Here is a 17,202-nt window from a genome sequence, read left to right as displayed (position 1 = left end):
TTTGGCCACATATTTGGCTTAATAAAATACCTACCAGGGTATGTCCAACTATTCCGATGTGCCTTTCTACATATACTTCTGATATCCCAATGGAGTGCTCTTATATGCCTGATTTCCACCTCCTCCTTTGTCTCTACTTCTCACCAGCACCCAACTCAAATGAGCTGCCTTTTAAACCCTGTAAATAGTGCCTGGTAAACCACTATTGACTCCATCCATTGTGCGAAGCCCTAAACTAGTAGTAGCAGGGGACAGGATAAGCAAATCCTAGCCTACCTGGCACTTGGCATTCGATTAATAAGAAAAGAGCAACAAACATACTACGTGAAGAAAATCAAAGCACTTTGTGTATGCCTAGCGCTCCAGGAGGCCAGAAGAGGATGCTGGAATCTCTGAACATGGAGTTAGGATGGCTGTGAGCTGCCATGTGGGTGCTGAAGTTTTTGTTGTTGTTGTTGTTGTTTTGTTTGTTTGTTGGATTTGGTTGTTTGTTTGTTTGTTTGTTTTTCCGAGACAGGGTTTCTGTGTATCCTGGCTGTCTTGGATCTCACTCTGTAGACCAGGCTGCCCTCAAACTCAGAAATCCGCCTGCCTCTGCCTCCCAGGGTGCTGGGATTACAGGCGTGCACCACCACCACCCAGCTGAGTGCAAAGAATTTTAAGAGCTGCCTTTTTTATCTAGCTTCCTAGCCACCAGCTCCATTGATTTCTCTTTGCAAGCTTCAATCCATGATCAGGGAAACTTCAGAAAGAATTGTAGTCAGTATTCAAGGAAACCTAGGACCAAATTAATTACCATAGAGAGGTTGATATGAGGAAGTGGACTTTGCTAGAGCAAGTCCAGCACAGTAGCTATTACGAATATTAAGATGCCAGAGCAGTGTATTGTGTGTTACCAGCGTACCAGTGGTGCTGCATGTGTTAATCCCAGCACTTGGGAGACAGCCAAGCAGATCTCTGTGAGTTCGCTGCCAGCTTAGTCTATAGAAAAAGGTCTAGTTCAGCCAAACTATCTAGAAGAAAACAAACAAAAAAGGTTATCAATAATGTTTGGGGACTGGAGAGATGGCTCCACATTTAAGAGCACTGGTCTGGCATAAACTTGTAATCCCCGTACTGCCAAGGCAGAGGCAGTTCTTGGGTTCAATTCTACACAGAAATACACAGGATAACCAGGGCTACACAGAAACCATATCAAAAAACAAACAAATAGAACCTTTCAGAAGGTCCAGGTTCTATTCCTAGCACCCACATGGCAGCTTATACTCATCTGTAACTTTTTCTGGTTCTAGAAGGCACCAGGCAGGAAGACAAACATGCAGGCAAAACACCTGTACACACAGTACTAGGTGACACACTGCCTTTAATCTTGGGAGTCAGAAGCTCATAGATATCTTGAGCTGGAAGCCAGCAAAACTACATAATGAGACTGCCATATATATGTATATACATACATACATACGTACGTACTTGAGATCGAGCGAGAGAGAGAGAGAGAGAGAGAGAGAGAGAGAGAGAGAGAGAGAGAGTGTGTGTGTGTGTGTGTGTGTGTGTGTGATGGGGATAGAGAGATAGCAGTTAAGGTGCTTGCTACTCTTCCAGAGTTTCATAATTTCATTCCCAGTACCCATATCAAGTGGTATAGGTAATCTTTGGGTAAATTTGATGGCATTCACCTTTAATCTGAGCATTTAGGAGGCAGTGGCAGGGGGTCTTTGTGAATTACATAGTAATGGCAGGCCAGCCATCTCTCCAGCCCCCGTTTTTTTTTTCTTAATAATCCTGTGTTCACTTTCCTGTCAACTGGTTCACTTTCCTGTCAACTGGTTGTTTGCTCCAACTTCTGACCTATGGTTGACTTTATTTAATCCTGTTTAAATATTCTTGGATTGCCCAGCAGTGGTGGTGCATGCCTTTAATCCTAGCACTTGGGAGGCAGAGGCGGGCAGATTTCTGAGCTCTAGGCCAGCCTGGTCTACAGAGGACAGCCAGGGCTACACAGAGAAACCCTGTCTTGAAAAACCAAAAGAAAAAAAAAGTTCTTAAAAAGTTATTACTATTATTGCAGAGGACCCAGGTTTTGTTCCCAGCACCCAGATGGAAGTTCACAACAGTCTTTATACTAGTTCCAGGGAGTCTGAGGTCTGCTCTTCTGGCGCTAGGCATGCACATGATGCACATATATACATGTAAGCAAATATACACAAATATATTTTCTCTAAATTTTACATTAAAAATATATGTAAGCGGGCAGTGGTGGCACAACCCTGTAATCCCAGCACTCTGGGAGACAGAGGCAGGCAGATTTCTGAGTTCAAGGCCAGCCTGGTCTACAGAGTGAGTTCCAGGACAACCAGGGCTATACAAAGAAACCCTGTCTTGAAAAAAACCAAATCCAAAAAAACCAAAAATAAATAAATAAATAAATAAACCCAACAAAACAAAAATATATGTAGCAGTGAATGCTTCCAATTCTAGCACTAAGATGTATCAGAAGTTCAAGGTCATTCTCAGCTACTGAGATCTGAGTTCCAAGCCAGCAAAGGATATATGAGACCATGTAAGGCCGGGCAGTGGTGGCGCATGCCTGTAATCCCAGCACTTTGGGAGGCAGAGGCAGGCGGATTTCTGAGTTCGAGGCCAGTCTGGTCTACAGAGTGAGCTCCAGGACAGCCAGGGCTATACAGAGAAACCCTGTCTCAAAAAAAAAAAAAAAAAAAAAAAACATGTAAGATAGGGGACGATTAAGGGGCTGAAAGGATGGCTCAGCAGTTCAGAGCATTTGTTGCTTTTGCAAAGGACACAGGTTCAGCTCCCAGCACTCACATACATAGCAGGTCATAATCATCTTCTGTAAGGCCATCCTGATCAACATAGCAAGTTGCAGGCTAGCCAGGGCTACATAGTGAAACCCAGTCTCCAATAACTTATTAGTTTAAAAATCAAATGACAACTTCAGATATAATAATTACATAATCCACCTAATCTTATAACTGGTTTGATTCACTTAGTATTATGGTATCAAGACTCATGCACATTATACCATCACTGCCTGGCTTCTACTAAAAAAAGATTTATTTTTATGAGTACACTGTTCCTCTCTTCAGACATGGCATTGGATCTCATTACCAGTGGTTGTGAGCCACCTAGTGGTTGCTGGGAATTAAACTTAGGACCTCTGAAGAACAGTCAGTGCTAAGCGCTGAGCCATCTGCGTTACTTTTTAAGAGAGGGAATTTGCATTTCAGCTAGGCGCTCTGGCCAGCACAGCACTGGGATGTGGCTATGTGTGGTAGGAATCCAAATTCAGGTCTTCATGTTTATGCAGCAGGTACTCTACTCACGGACACACCTACTCAGTGTCACATTTTTTGAAACAGGGTCTCAGCTCAGACTAGCCTTGAATTTGCTGTGTAGTTGAGTATGATCTTGAACTCTTAGCCCTCCTGCCTCACCTCTTGACTTTTGGATACCCATCACACCCGCCTGCTAACTGTTCTCAGAGCAGGAGGTTGTAATAGCTAGGTCTGGCTTTGAACGCACAGGCCATCTACTTCTCATGTGCTATAATTACACATGAGCTATTTGTGCTTCGATTGAGGAGTTTTTTGTTGGATTTTTTAACATAATTTTTTTCTTTTTTTATGTGACTGGGTGTTTTACCTGCATATATGTCTGCATACTAAATATGTGCTTGCTGTTGCAGAGTTTAGAAGAGGGTATTGCATCCCCTGTGGCTGGAGGTATGTAGAGGGTTGTGAGGTACTCTGTGACTACAGGTCATATGCATGAGTCCTCTTAACCACTGGCTGAGCCATCTCTCTGGTACCACCAAGATGTGGAGTTTTAAATTTTTCATCTAGCATTTTTTTTTGAGACAGGTCTCATTAAATTATTGTGTCTATTCTAAACTCTCTATGTAGACCAGTCTGGCCTCAAACTCACAGAGATCTGTGTGCCTCTGTCTCCTAAGTGATGGAGGAAATGTATCCCCACAGCCAGGCATGGTGATGCACACCTTTAATTCTAAAACTAGGGAGGCAGAGTAAGGCAGATCTCCATGAGTTTGAGGCTAACCTGGTCTACAGAGTGAGTTCTAGGACAGCCAGAGCTACACATGAAACCCTGTCTCAAAAAAGGAAAGGGGAATAAGACAGTTCTATGGATAAAAGCTCTTGCCATGGGGCTGGTGAGATGGCTCAGCAGTTAGGAGCACTGACTGCTCTTCTGAAGGCCCTGAGTTCAAATTCCATCAACCAACCACATGGTGCCTCACAACCATCCATAATGAGATCTGACTCCCTCTTCTGGAGTATCTGAAGACAGCTGCAGTGTACTTACATATAGTAATAATAATAATAATAGTAATAATAATAATAATACAGCTCAAAAGCTCTTGCCACAGAGGCTTAAATTCAGTACCATAACCCATATGGTGGAAGGAGAGAATTGATTCCTGAAAGTTGTCCCCTGGCTTCCATATCCTGTGCCATACATGCCTGCACACACATAAATAAATTTAGTTTTAAAATGCTTACTATCCTTCCTGGAGATGCCTTTTTGATTAGAAACACCAGAAGGAGTCTTTGAGAGCTGCGATGAAAGAGAATGCTAACCTGCATGCATTGTGTGGGAAGCATATCTTTCAAAATTGGCTCTGAGGTAGGCAGAGTCTGTGTCAGGTTGCAGAAAGAAGGGGGAGTCTGAGGCGATGAAGAACATGGGCTGAAAGATTGGCACCAGAGTCCTCCACTGCTTGGGAACCCTGTGGCTCAGACAGAATCTGTTTCTGGTGGGAAAACAAGGGAAGCAAGGACCCTAGACACAGGTGTCTGTGACACATGGGATAATGCATGTAAGTAAATGTTGCTTAGCACAGAACTTAGTACATAGCAAAATTAAACTGGCTGTAGTTCAAAAGATTAGAAATGAGGCAGTTCTGGGGATGTAGTTAAGTTGGTAGAATCCTTGTGTAGCATGTAGGACATTGAGTTGAATACCTGACATGATGTTATACCGTGGTAATCCCATGGGCAATGGAGATAGGAGAATAAAGAGATTCAAGGTCCTGCCTGGGGCAGAAGTGAAGCCTTTAATCCAGCACTTGGGAGACAGGTGAGTAGATCTCTTGAGTTTGAGGCCAGTCTGGTCTACACAGCAGGATATGGGCCAGTCAGGTCTAAATAGTGAGACCCTGGTTCTCAAACAAAAGAATAAGTTCAGAGTTAGTCTTGGCTAGATAGTTGAGCTGAAGGCCAACCTGGGATTTTGTCTCAAAACAAACAAACATGAGCCAGAAAGAGAGTAAAGAGGTAGCTCCTTAGTAAGAGCACTTACCTATCATGGCTCCTCTTTACGTAACCCCCCCCCCCAGTAATAAAGAATAATTTCACTATTTTTTATCTTATTTACTTTATTTTATGCGTGAGCATTTTACCTGCACCTATGTCTGTGCACCACATGCATGTCTGCCATAGGAGATTGTAAGTCTCCATTTGGGAACTGGGAATCGAATCACGGTATTTGCAAGAGCAAGTGTGCTTAACCACTGAACCGACTCTCAAGCAGTCATTTCACTACTTCAGAATAAGTAAATTGTAGATGTAGTGGTAGAGTGTTTGCCTAGCATTCATTGAGTTTTGGGTTCAAGTCCCATTACAAATATAGAAAAGAAAGATGGGCACGTTGAGGTTCAGAAACTGTACATGGCTAATGGAGACCAAGGAAAAAGGATAAACCTTTAGGAAAGGATTTTCTAGACTTTCTAAACTAAGAGTGCAGTTAGTGCTGGCCTAATGTATCAACCCCCCATTCAGTACTAATCTTATACCACACACACACACACAAAGGAAAGAAGCCAAGTTCTTAGCAACTTAGCACTTAATGGCAAGGTTTGATCTTTAGCAACTGTCAAAAAAACAAAACAAAAAACAAAACTAAACAAACCCCATAAGGTTGGTGAGATGGCTCAGTGAGTAAAGGGCTTGCCATTAAGTCTTTGATCCACAGATCCTATTGGTAGAATAGAATCAATTCTGATAATGTGATTTCTGATTTTTGAATGGACACTGTTGAATCCATGTATACACAATACATAATAAGTAAGTAAATGTTTTAAATTTCCTGTGACTTTTTTAATCTTTTTTGTTTGTTTTTGTTTTTACAAGACAGGGTTTCTCTGTGTAGCCCTGACTGTCCTGGAACTCCCCCTGTAGACCAGGTTGCCCTCAAACTCAGAGATCCACCTGCCTCTGCCTCCTTAGTGCTAGAATTAATGGCATGTGCCAGCACTGCCTGGCTTTTTTCTTTTTTAAGCTAACTTTGTAGCTTTAGCTAACCTAGAACTCATCATACTCACAAGAGATCCCCTTGCCTGTGCCTTCCAAGTGCTGGGATTAAAGGTGTGCTCCACTACACAACATTTTGTATTTTAAATTTGTATTTTATGAATCTTTTGTCTGCATTTATGTCAATTGACTACAATAGTGCCTGGTACCTAGACACCAGAAGAGGGCTACATATCCTCTAGAACTGTAGTTACAGGTAGTTATGAGCTTCCATGTTGGGGCTGGAAAAAGATCCTGGAACTACCAGAGCCATCTCTCCAGCTTCCAACTTCTCATTTTACAATCTTTTAGGTTTACAAAATAATTGCATAGAGAATGTGGAAAAGTTCTGAAACTAAGCATACTCAGTCTCATTTACTATGAAAATCTCATATTAGCATGACAGAAGTGACTCTTCAAAACAATGTTATTATGAACTACAGTTTAATCAGACTTCCTTAGCTTTCACAGGGGCCCCTTGTTCCAGGACCCTATGCAGCAGGGCTCTGGGTGTGTGTACATGACTGAGGATGGCAGAGGGTAATGGGAGGTGGCCTGCCTCAGATTCACTGCTTCTGCTTCCCTTCGCTCACTTCCCAAGTGCCAGAATTAAAGGTGTGCACCAGTATACCTGGCCACAGCCTTTTTTTCTTTTAATCACATTTATTTATTTTCTTTTATAGAGGCTCACGTGTGCCACAGTACCCAAGTGGAGGTCAGAGGAGAATCTATGGGTTTGGTGGCAAATACCTTTTACCCACTGAGCTATCTTGCTGGCCCTATGCCCAGATAATTAAGTGAGTTCTGGGATTGAATTCATGTCCTTGTTTTTCAAGAAAGGCATTTTATTAATTAAGCTATCAAGTCCAAATCTACTTAAAATGTTTCTACATTTTTTTGGAACACCAGAGGACAAGTTGCAGGAATTATCTGTTCTCTTCTTCCTCTTCTACCATATGAGCCCAGAGATCACACTTAGATCATTAGGCTTGGGGTGGGGGTGGGGGGCAAGTGTGTTTACTTGCTGAGCCATCTCACCAGCCCCTAGTCTACTTCTAGGAAAAAAAAAAATAGAGGGCTGGCTGCTCTTTTAGAGGACCTTGAGTTCAGTTTCCAGCACCCATATGGCAGCTCACAACCATTTGTAACTCTAGTCACAGAGAATCTGACACCCTCCTCTGGTCTCTGAGAGCACTGCACATAGGTAGTACACACACATAAATACAGGCAAAAAAATATTTCTACATAAAATTGAAAAGTAAGTTGAAAAAAGAAAAATAGGAGTTGAGAGAGATGGCTCAGTGATTTAAAGTTTCTGCCCTTCCAGAGGACCTGAGGTTGGTTCCCAGTACCCACATCAGACAGCTCACAAGAACATGATGCCTCTGGCTTTTGTAGGTACCTGCAGTCATGTCCACATACATGCACACACACACACACACAGTTACACATAATTTAAAAAATCTAAGCATGGTGCCACACACCTTTAATCTCAACACTCAGGAGGTAGAAGCAGGCAGATCTCTATGAGTCCAAAGTCAGCCTGGTTTTCACGTAGTGAAAACCTGTCTCAAAACATAATGGTAATAAAAAGGAAATACAGGTAAAAATGTTAAATATTGACATTTGTTTTCTTGAGACAGGCTCATATTTAGATCAGGATGGCTCTCAATTCACAGGGGTCTGCCTGCCTCCTGAGTGCTGGGATTAAAGGTATGTAACACCATACTTGGCATAATAACATTTTTGAGATAGGGTTTAATTTGTTACAGGCTAGTATCATTATTAATATATAACCGAGGACCACAACACCCAATTTATGCAGTATTGAGGAGCAAACCTCAGGCTTTGTGCTTTAGGCAAGCGCTATACCAACTAAGCTAAAGTCCTTTCCCCACTAGAAACATAATTTTTTACCTCTCCCCAAATGCTCAGAAATAAGGATTCAGGAGACAGAATGTATACTTCACAAAGGGTTCTATGGTAACAATGAGCTGGCTGAGCTTGGTGACTCCTCTAGGAGGCTACCACGTCTGGTGCTAAGAATGCGTCATCACTAGCCGTGATGGCCATCACGGACCATTTTCTGCAAGTCTCACAGTCATTAGCCCCGTACATTGGACAGTGTGGAGTAGGACTGACAGATGCCTTCATCAGCTCCCACAGCTCTCACAGTCAGCAGGAGCTCTGGCCTTCATCTTAGGAGTCTTCTTGCCTCTGCCCATTCACTTTGTTCAGGATCCTTCAAATGAATGGAAGTTGATGAGCTCTGGACTGACTGGCTGAATAAGTAACTTCACATCTCTGAAAACAATATCTGTTCCCTCTGCAAAACATATTGCAATGGAGTTATAAGAGTTATTGATCCATAAAGGGGAAGAATTCTTTTGGGGGGTGGGAGAATTCTTAATACTATTAGCCTGTCTCTAGTACTGATTTTTTATATTATTTAAAAATACAGAGGGACTGCCTGGCAGTGGTAGCACACACCTTTAATCCTAGCGGGAAGCAGATGTTGACCTCTGAGTTGGAGGCCAGCCTGGTCTACAGAATGAGTTTCAAGGCAGAAATCCTGTCTTGAACTTGCCACCCTCCCCCCAAAAAAAAGAGTACTTGCTCTTGCAGAGGTCCAGAGTTTAGTTCCCAACAAGTGTCATATCTGGTGGCTGACAACTTCCTATAACTCCAGCTCTAAGGTATCTGACAACCATATCTAAGTATACACACAAACATGAGCAGCACATACTCAAATCCTAGGAGAAAAATATATATGGAGTTGAGCATGGTGGTACATGCCTGTAGCCTCAATATTTACTGTTGTTGCAGTGAAGAGTACGAGGACTGCTGTAAGCTTGAGGGAAATTCTAGCTACCCTACAGAAATCTTTTCAAAAGTCTAGGGTTGGCAGTAGGTATGGAGACTGACACCAGAGAGACATTCTGTACTCAGAATATAAAGGAAGGAGGGAGGATGGGGAATTCACACGAGCCTGGTCTACAGAGAGCAACACTCAATTCCCCCACCCCCACCCCAAGACAGGGTTTCTCTGTATAGTCCAGTCTGTCCTGGAACTCAGAAATCCGCCTGCCTCTGCCTCCCAAGTGCTGGGATTAAAGGTGTGTGCCACCACCACCTGGCTAACAATCTCAAAAAGAATATACACAGAATATTATGCTTAATTTTGGGTATAGCGGTATAGCTTAATGGTACAACTTTTTATTTTTTCCCTAGCACCAAGGCACACACACACACACACACAGACTTTATTTTTTAAAAATGCTACAAATGGCAGTGGTGGCACACACCTTTAATCCTGGCATTTGGGAGGCAGAGGCAGGTGGATCTGGGAGTTTGAGGATAGCCTGGCTTATAAAGCAAGTTGTAGGACACCCAGAGAAACCCTATCTCAAAAAATAAAAACTAAAACAACAAACCCAAAACTGCTACAGAGTAAGGGGCTGGAAGTGTCACTCCCTTATAACACCATCACATCAAAATGGGCTTGATGGCACGTTCCTGTAACCCTGCAATCTGGAGGTAGGGACAATGGGATCAGAAGCTCAAGGGTATCTTCAGCTACAAAGTAAGCAAGTTTGACACCAGCCTGGGATACATACATGAAGACAAAAAGAGGAGGGGAAAAGAGAGAAGAAGAGGAAAGAGGAAGAGGAGGGAGAGGGGGGAAGAAAAGAGAAGCAGTAGCTGCAGTTGGTCAAAATGAAACAAGGAGCTTGTCAGAACTTGGAGCAGGGTTAACTGCCCCCAACAGTAGGACTCCAGGCTTGTTCTGAACAATTACAACTGCTCCCTTTAAGAACTAGGTATGAGCCGGGCGGTGGTGGCGCACGCCTGTAATCCCAGCACTCTGGGAGGCAGAGGCAGGCGGATTTCTGAGTTTGAGGCCAGCCTGGTCTACAGAGTGAGTTCCAGGTCAGCCAGGACTATACAGAGAAACCCTGTCTCGAAAAAACCAAATCAAAAAAAAAAAAAACAAACAAACAAAAAAAAAACCCAAAGAACTAGGTATGACTGTCTTATTAGGGTTTTAGGTGCCCAGATCTCACCCATCTCACCATCTCTCTTTTCTTAAATCTTGCTACGTCTGCCACCCTCCCACAACCCCTTCCTGGTATTTGCATGAGTGTCCTCACAGATGCATGAGAAGTAGGGGCCAATCTTCCTTTGTTGCTGTCCACCATATTTTTACAAAGTTATTTTTATATGTATGAGTATTTTGCCCACATATATATCTGTATACCACATACCTGCTTGGTGCCTACAGAGGCCACTAGAGGAAATCAGATCCCAAGACTAGAGTTACAGATCCTCGGGGTCCTCTAGAAGAGCACTAAGTGCTCTTAATCATTGAGCCATCTTCCCAGCCTCTCTAAATTTTTCAGACAGCCTCTGGCTGAACTGGGAATTGACCCTTTGTGCTAGGCTGGCTTGCCTGTTCCTGGGATCCACTTGTGTCCACCTACCAGAAATGGGGTTATAGACATTTATCATTGCATCAGGCTTTGTATACAGTTGCTGGGGGTTCAAGCTCAGGTCCTTATGTTTACACAGCAAGCACTATATCCACTAATAGCTCTCCCCAGCTCTATTTTTCAAGTATGTTTGTTCAAGATATTTTTTTACCTCCCAAGACAAGGTAGCCCTGTGTGGCCCTGGCTGTTCTGGAACTTGCTCTGTAATGCAGGCTAGTCTTGAACTCAAGAGCTCTGCCTGCCTCTGCCTCCCAAATGCTGGGATTAAAGGCGTGCACCATCAGTACCACTCATGCACTTTGTCCAAATTTTTTTGAGACAGTTTTGATATGTGGTCCTAGCTAGACTGGTCTCTGCAGATGATTCTCCAACTCCCACTATAGTGTTGCAAGGTTACAGGTATGCCCCAACACTCACCTCCCATTCCAGGCTTGTCTTTTTTTCTATTGTGCTGGCTTCAAATTTTTAATCCTCCTTCAATCTCTAGAGTGGTAGGATTACAGACACCTGCCATCACACCAAGCTTTTCTCTACTTCAGAGCTAGGCTCTGAACAGGAGTGTTTTTAGTGATGCAGATGTAAGTAAATACCCTTAACAACAAAACAACAACAACAAAACTGGGCCACTGGGCCTATCGTAATAAACCAAAGGTGTTTAGAATGTTAAAAGGAGAGATATTGCCGGGCGGTGGTGGCGCATGCCTGTAATCCCAGCACTCTGGGAGACAGAAGCAGGCAGATTTCTGAGTTCGAGGCCAGCCTGGTCTACAGAGTGAGTTCCAGGACAGCCAGGGCTACACAGAGAAACCCTGTCTCGACAAAACCAAACCCATAAAACAAACAAACAAAAAAAAACCAAAAAAAAAAAAGGAGAGATATTGATTAATCAGTGTTTATATACTCACACCCATGTCCAAGTGTGTGATGGCGTGGTCCTCTACATGCATGTGAACACACAAGTGCGCGCGCGCGCACGCACACACACACACACACACACACACACACACACACACACACACACACACACGAACATTCATCTACCCAACTACACGGGAACATGTACACACATACAAACACCCCCATATATACAGAGAGAAAGACAGAACATTTTAAAAAGAAGCAGATAAATATCTTTTTTACTTTTGAGTAAAGAATTTCACAATATGAATAGTTAGATGTAAAATAGTTAACTAAGGATAGAACTCAGAGCTCTGGCCTAGCCTGGTATAGGCCCTGGGTGTAATCCAACATTGAAAGAAAACAAGTATGAAGCTATATTAATAATGAATGTCATTATAAGCGTTACATATATAAAGAGGATATATTACAGATATATTTAGACATTCAAAGATAACAAGCTCATGTTTTTTTCTATTTTTCTCTTTTATGTATGTTTTGCTTGCTTATATATGCTTGTGAACCACATAAATGTCTTGTGCCCAAAGGAGGCCAGGAGAGGGCATAAGATCTTGTGACATTGGAGCTATAGACAGGTGTGTGAACTGTCATGTGGGTGCTGGGGTCCTCTGGAGAGACAATAGGTTCTCTTAACCATTGAGCTGCCTTCTCTAGCCCTCATATACATTGACTTCGTACAGGACTATCCTCCAGGGCAAACTGTCACCATCTTTATGAATTATCTGTGCTACTTGCAAAAGGCCATCAGAGCTGTCTTGTGGACTTATGTGTCACCACAACAAGCATCTTTTGTTGTTGGTTTTGAGTGGGACTGAATCAAGATCCCATACAAACCAGGTTGGCCTTAAACTCACAGGGCAGCTCAAATAACTCTTAACTCCTGATCCTCAAACCTTTACCTCCCACTTGCTGGGATTACAGGTGTGTAATCTTAGCCAATTCTGGCCTGAAACCATATAGCCCAGGTTGGCCTTGAACTCCTAAGTACTAGAATTACAGATACTGAATCACAGCTTTCAGGATTTAAGTTTAGGCTGTCCTCAAACTTGTAATGCGGTTGAGAATAACCCCGAACTGCTGTATCCACCTCCCCGGTGCTAAGAGTATCATTTCTAGATGAAGCAAGCAGACTACCAACTGAACCACACAGAAACCCCCTCCCTGTTTTTTCTGAAACAGGGTCTCACCATATACACCTGATTGGCTGAGAATTCACTCTGTAGACCAGAGTGTCCTCATGGTATCATCTTGCCTCAATCTTCAAGTACTGGATTACAGGCATGCACTTTCTTTTTTCTTTTCTTTTTGTTTTTTTGTTTTTTTGTTTGTTTGTTTGTTTGTTTTTGGATTTGGTTTTTCAAGACAGGGTTTCTCTGTGTAGCCCTGGCTGTCCTGGAACTCACTCTGTAGACCAGGCTGGCCTTAAACTCAGAAATCCGCCTGCCTCTGCCTCCCGAGTGCTGGGATTAAAGGTGTGTGCCACCAACGCCCAGCGGGCATGCACTTTCAAAGCAAGTTTTATGTAGTGCTGACAGCCATCCTAAGGCTTTGTGCATGCACCAGAAGCACACTGCAAACTGGGCTATTTTTTTTGTTTTTGTTTTTGTTTTGTTTTTGTAGCAGAATTTCATATAGCCCATGCTGGACTCAAGACTTGCTAGATAACCCTGAACTTTTCATCTTTCTGCCACCTCCTCCTCCACAATGATGGAGTATGCCATACATAGCTGTATGCTATCACATTTGTTTTTAAATGATACTAAAAATTGAACCCAAGGCTTCACACATGTTAGGCAAACATTCTACCAACTGAAATAGAGACCCTTATTCTCCTTTTACTTTTTGAGTTTCAGGCATCACATTCATATCAGGCTTAGTGGCAAATCTCTTTACCTACTGAGCCCCTATTTTTTAAATTTTTATTTTTATATGAATATTAATGTTTTGCCTGAATGTATGCATATGTACCATGTGCAAGCCTGGTGCCAGAAGAAGTCCACACCCAGCTTTTAGCTATTCTAAAATGAAGTAAAGTTTGGTATACATTTATTTTTTATTACTATTACTTTGATTTTATGAAACAGAACTATGTGGACCAGACTGGCTTTGAACTCACAGATCTCTCTCTGTTTCTGCCTTCTGAATGTTTGAAATTAGAGTTGTTCATCACCATAACCAAGCATTTAAAAATATTATTAAAATATATATTTTTTTCTTTTTAAAAGATTTATTTATTATATGTAAGTACACTGTAGCTGTCTTCAGGCACACCAGAAGAGGGCATCAGATCTCTTTACGGATGGTTGTGAGCCACCATGTGGGTGCTGGGATTTGAACTCATGACCTTTGGAAGAACAGTCGGTGCTCTTAACCCACTGAGCCATCTCTCCAGCCCCTAAAATATTTTTTGAAATATGTATGGGTGTGTTTTGCCTTATGTAGGCATTATGTGCAGTGGCACAGAGATGTTTGCAAGTTGTCTTGTTGGTCCTAGGAACTAAAGTCAAGTCCTCTAGCCTGAGCTGGCCAGGATTCTTTTAACTGCTGAGCCATCTCTCATCCACTACCTACATTTATCTTTTCTCTTCCTTCCTTCCTTTCTTTCTCTCTCTTCTTTAGCAGGGGTGGGGGGCATACAGGGACAAGTGGAGGGGCAGAGACAGGACATAAAAAAATAGGGTCTCACTATGTAAACCAGCATGGACTTGAATTCAGAGATTTTCCCTGCTAATGCCTGCTGGGTGCCAGAATGAAAGGTGCCACCATACCTGGCCCCATCATTATCTTTATTAATATCTTTCCAGATATTATAAGTCTGAAAAGGCAAAATGTAAAAACAATTATGAACTGCCAAAGTGTAAGCAAAAGTGTAAAACAATTAATAGTATGGTATCATTTAGATATAGGAACTCAACACTGATTACTTCAGTGAGTAACTGAATAACTGATTACTCAGTAGAGTAATTTAGGCAGGGCACTGAGAATATGTGGGCCAAGTTTTTTGTAGCTAATTCTTTTACTGATAATTCATACTTTTATTTTTACAAAAGCAAACATTTATTACCTCAGTAATTTTAGAATTTACTTTTATTTTATGAATGTTTGCCTGAATATATTTCTATGTACTAGGTTTCAATTCTCTTAAAACTAAAGTAGAAACTGTTAAAAGCTTCCATGTGGGTGCTGAAAATCAAACCATGGGTTCTCTGGAAGAGCAGTTAGTGCTCTTAAACCACTTAAACCATCTCTCCAGTTCTGCCTCTGTTAATTATTTAAACACACACACACACACACACACACACAACTTTAAAGTCCTAAAGTGAAAAAAAGCAACACATAGTCACTATAAGACTATATGCATATCCTTTTTTTAACAGGATAATCGTCAACTTTAGAATCTTTGTGTGTGTGTGTGTGTGTGTTGAGGTTTGCAACAGCACAGGCTAGCCTCTACCAGTAAATTGGAATTGTGCTTATATGCTATCATACCTAGCTGTAAAGAATCTTTCTTCTAGTCTCTATTCAACTTCCATTTCCCCACAATGGCTTCTCCTCTCTGTCCATCTCTGATTTATTTTTATCCTATTTTCTTAATTATTAGTTATGTTTTGGGGCAAGATCTTGCTATGTAACCAAGGGCTCAAGATCTTCCTTGGAACCGTTGCAGATAATGAATGCATCCTTAAAATGGTGAGGGAGTATCAGATTTTCGAAGGAATTTCTTTCCCCCAGACACAGGAATATTTCTCTGTAGCTTTGGCTGTCCTAGAACTAGCTTTGTAGATCAGGATGGCCTTGAAATTAGGGATTCAGTGGGGCGGTGGTGGCGCACACCTTTGATCCCAGCACTTGGGAGGCAGAGGCAGGCGGATTTCTGAGTTGGAGGCCAGCCTAGTCTACAGAGTGAGTTCCAGGACAGCCAGGGCTACACAGAGAAACCCTCTCTCAAAAAAACCAAAAAACCAAAACCAAAACCAAAAAAACAAAAAAAAAACAAAAAAAAAAACAAAAAAAAAAAAAAAGAAAAGAAAAGAAATTAGAGATTCTCGTCTGCCTCTATTGGGATTAAAGGCCGCGAGCCACCACCACCCAGCTTTTTTTTTCCTTAATGATTTTTATTTTTAGGATTTTTATTTAATGGGAATGGACTTTTTATGTCTGTGCATTGCTCTTTGAGGCCAGAAGAGGGTGTCAGATTCCTTGGAACTGACAGGAGCTTCTTTACTGTGGAGAATAGAACATGGGTCCTTTGGAAGAGGAAGCAGCCAATATAACTGAGTTATGTTCTCAACCTCTCAAAATAGTTGTTTGTTTCTTTTTTGAGACAGGGTTTCTCTGTGTAGCCCTGGCTGTCCTGGAACTCTGTAAATCAGACCACCTGCCTCTGCCTCCCGAGTGCTGGGATTAAAGGCATGCAAGCACCACCACTGCCCAGCTTCAAAATAGTTTTTTTTTTTTTGGTTCTTTCGAGACAGGGTTTCTCTGTATAGCCCTGGCTGTCCTGGAACTCACTCTGTAGACCATGCTGGCTTCGAACTCAGAAATCCGCCTGCTTCTGTCTCCCAAGTGCTGGGATTACAGGCGTGTGCCACCCCTGCCCGGCTCAAAATAGTTCTTAATGCAGAAGACTGCAAACCTATGGCACTTATGTTTGGGAGCTCTTGGGAAGCCGGTGTTGCAAAGTCAACTGCAGCTGGTAGTAATGGTGCACATGTTAATCCCAGGCAGATGCAGGAGCATTTTGTAAATTTAAGGTTAGCTTTATCTACGTAGCGAGTCCATGCCAGCCTACATTGTGAAACCTTGCCTTTCAAAAACAACAACAAAAAAACTGCTTTAGGAATCAGAAGGTCTAGACCACACTACTCATTTGTTTCATTTCACTGGGTGATTTGCAAAACCAAAACCTCCCAAATCCAAAGGGTGGTCCCGGTGGGCAGCTGCAATGCAGCACCACTTTCAGACCTATTGAAGCAAGCCGGGCGAGCATGGAGGCTAGGAGGGAACTACAACTCCCACCTTGCTTTGCGCCCCAGTCCTACGCTAGCACGCGAGCTACCCGCCCCTCCAGCCTCTAGTTACTGTGTATCGCGAGAAGACGGGCCGCTCTGGCGGTAGCGATAACGAGCCTTGGTGGTGGTGGTGGTAGTGGTGGTGCTAGTGGCGGTGGCGGCCGAGACGGCGGCGGCCATTTTGGTGAGGCCTCGGGAGCAGCGGCGGCGGCGGCGGGGTCGCTAGGAGTAGCGTCTTCTTTTTCTTCAACTCACTGATCTCATCTTCGTGGCGTGACTAGAAGCGGTGGGAGGACTAGGGTGGCCCTTGTTGCGGCTCTTAAGGGAATTTAAAGCGGTGAAGGCGGCGACCAAGAGGGGGCCCTCCCCCCTCCTCGGCGGGAGGGGGGTGGTGAGCACGCCCCCGAGGACGCAGGTAAGGAGAGGGAGACAAGATGGCGGAGGCTCCACAGTTTC

General features: G+C 42.9%; 2 protein-coding genes across 5 annotated transcripts in view; one reads left to right on the top strand and one right to left on the bottom strand.

Annotated features, from left to right (window-relative positions):
* Septin1 (septin 1) overlaps positions 1-17,202 on the bottom strand; it is a 502,205-nt gene that overhangs the window by 274,198 nt on the left and 210,805 nt on the right. The gene's annotated exons all lie outside the window — the stretch shown is intronic.
* Srcap (Snf2 related CREBBP activator protein) overlaps positions 16,904-17,202 on the top strand; it is a 49,096-nt gene continuing 48,797 nt past the window's right edge. For 2 of the 3 annotated variants that reach the window (XM_052197976.1, XM_052197975.1), the window contains exon 1: positions 16,904-17,161. The gene's annotated coding sequence lies outside the window, so the exon portion shown is untranslated. The remainder of the gene's footprint in view (positions 17,162-17,202) is intronic. The other variant, XM_052197977.1, reaches the window with a different exon arrangement.

This window comes from Apodemus sylvaticus, chromosome 1 (genome assembly GCF_947179515.1).
Source record: "Apodemus sylvaticus chromosome 1, mApoSyl1.1, whole genome shotgun sequence".
Taxonomy (NCBI): domain Eukaryota; kingdom Metazoa; phylum Chordata; class Mammalia; order Rodentia; family Muridae; genus Apodemus; species Apodemus sylvaticus.
The sequence above is the reverse complement of the archived record's forward strand: the minus strand, read 5'-3'. Positions and strand labels throughout refer to the sequence as shown.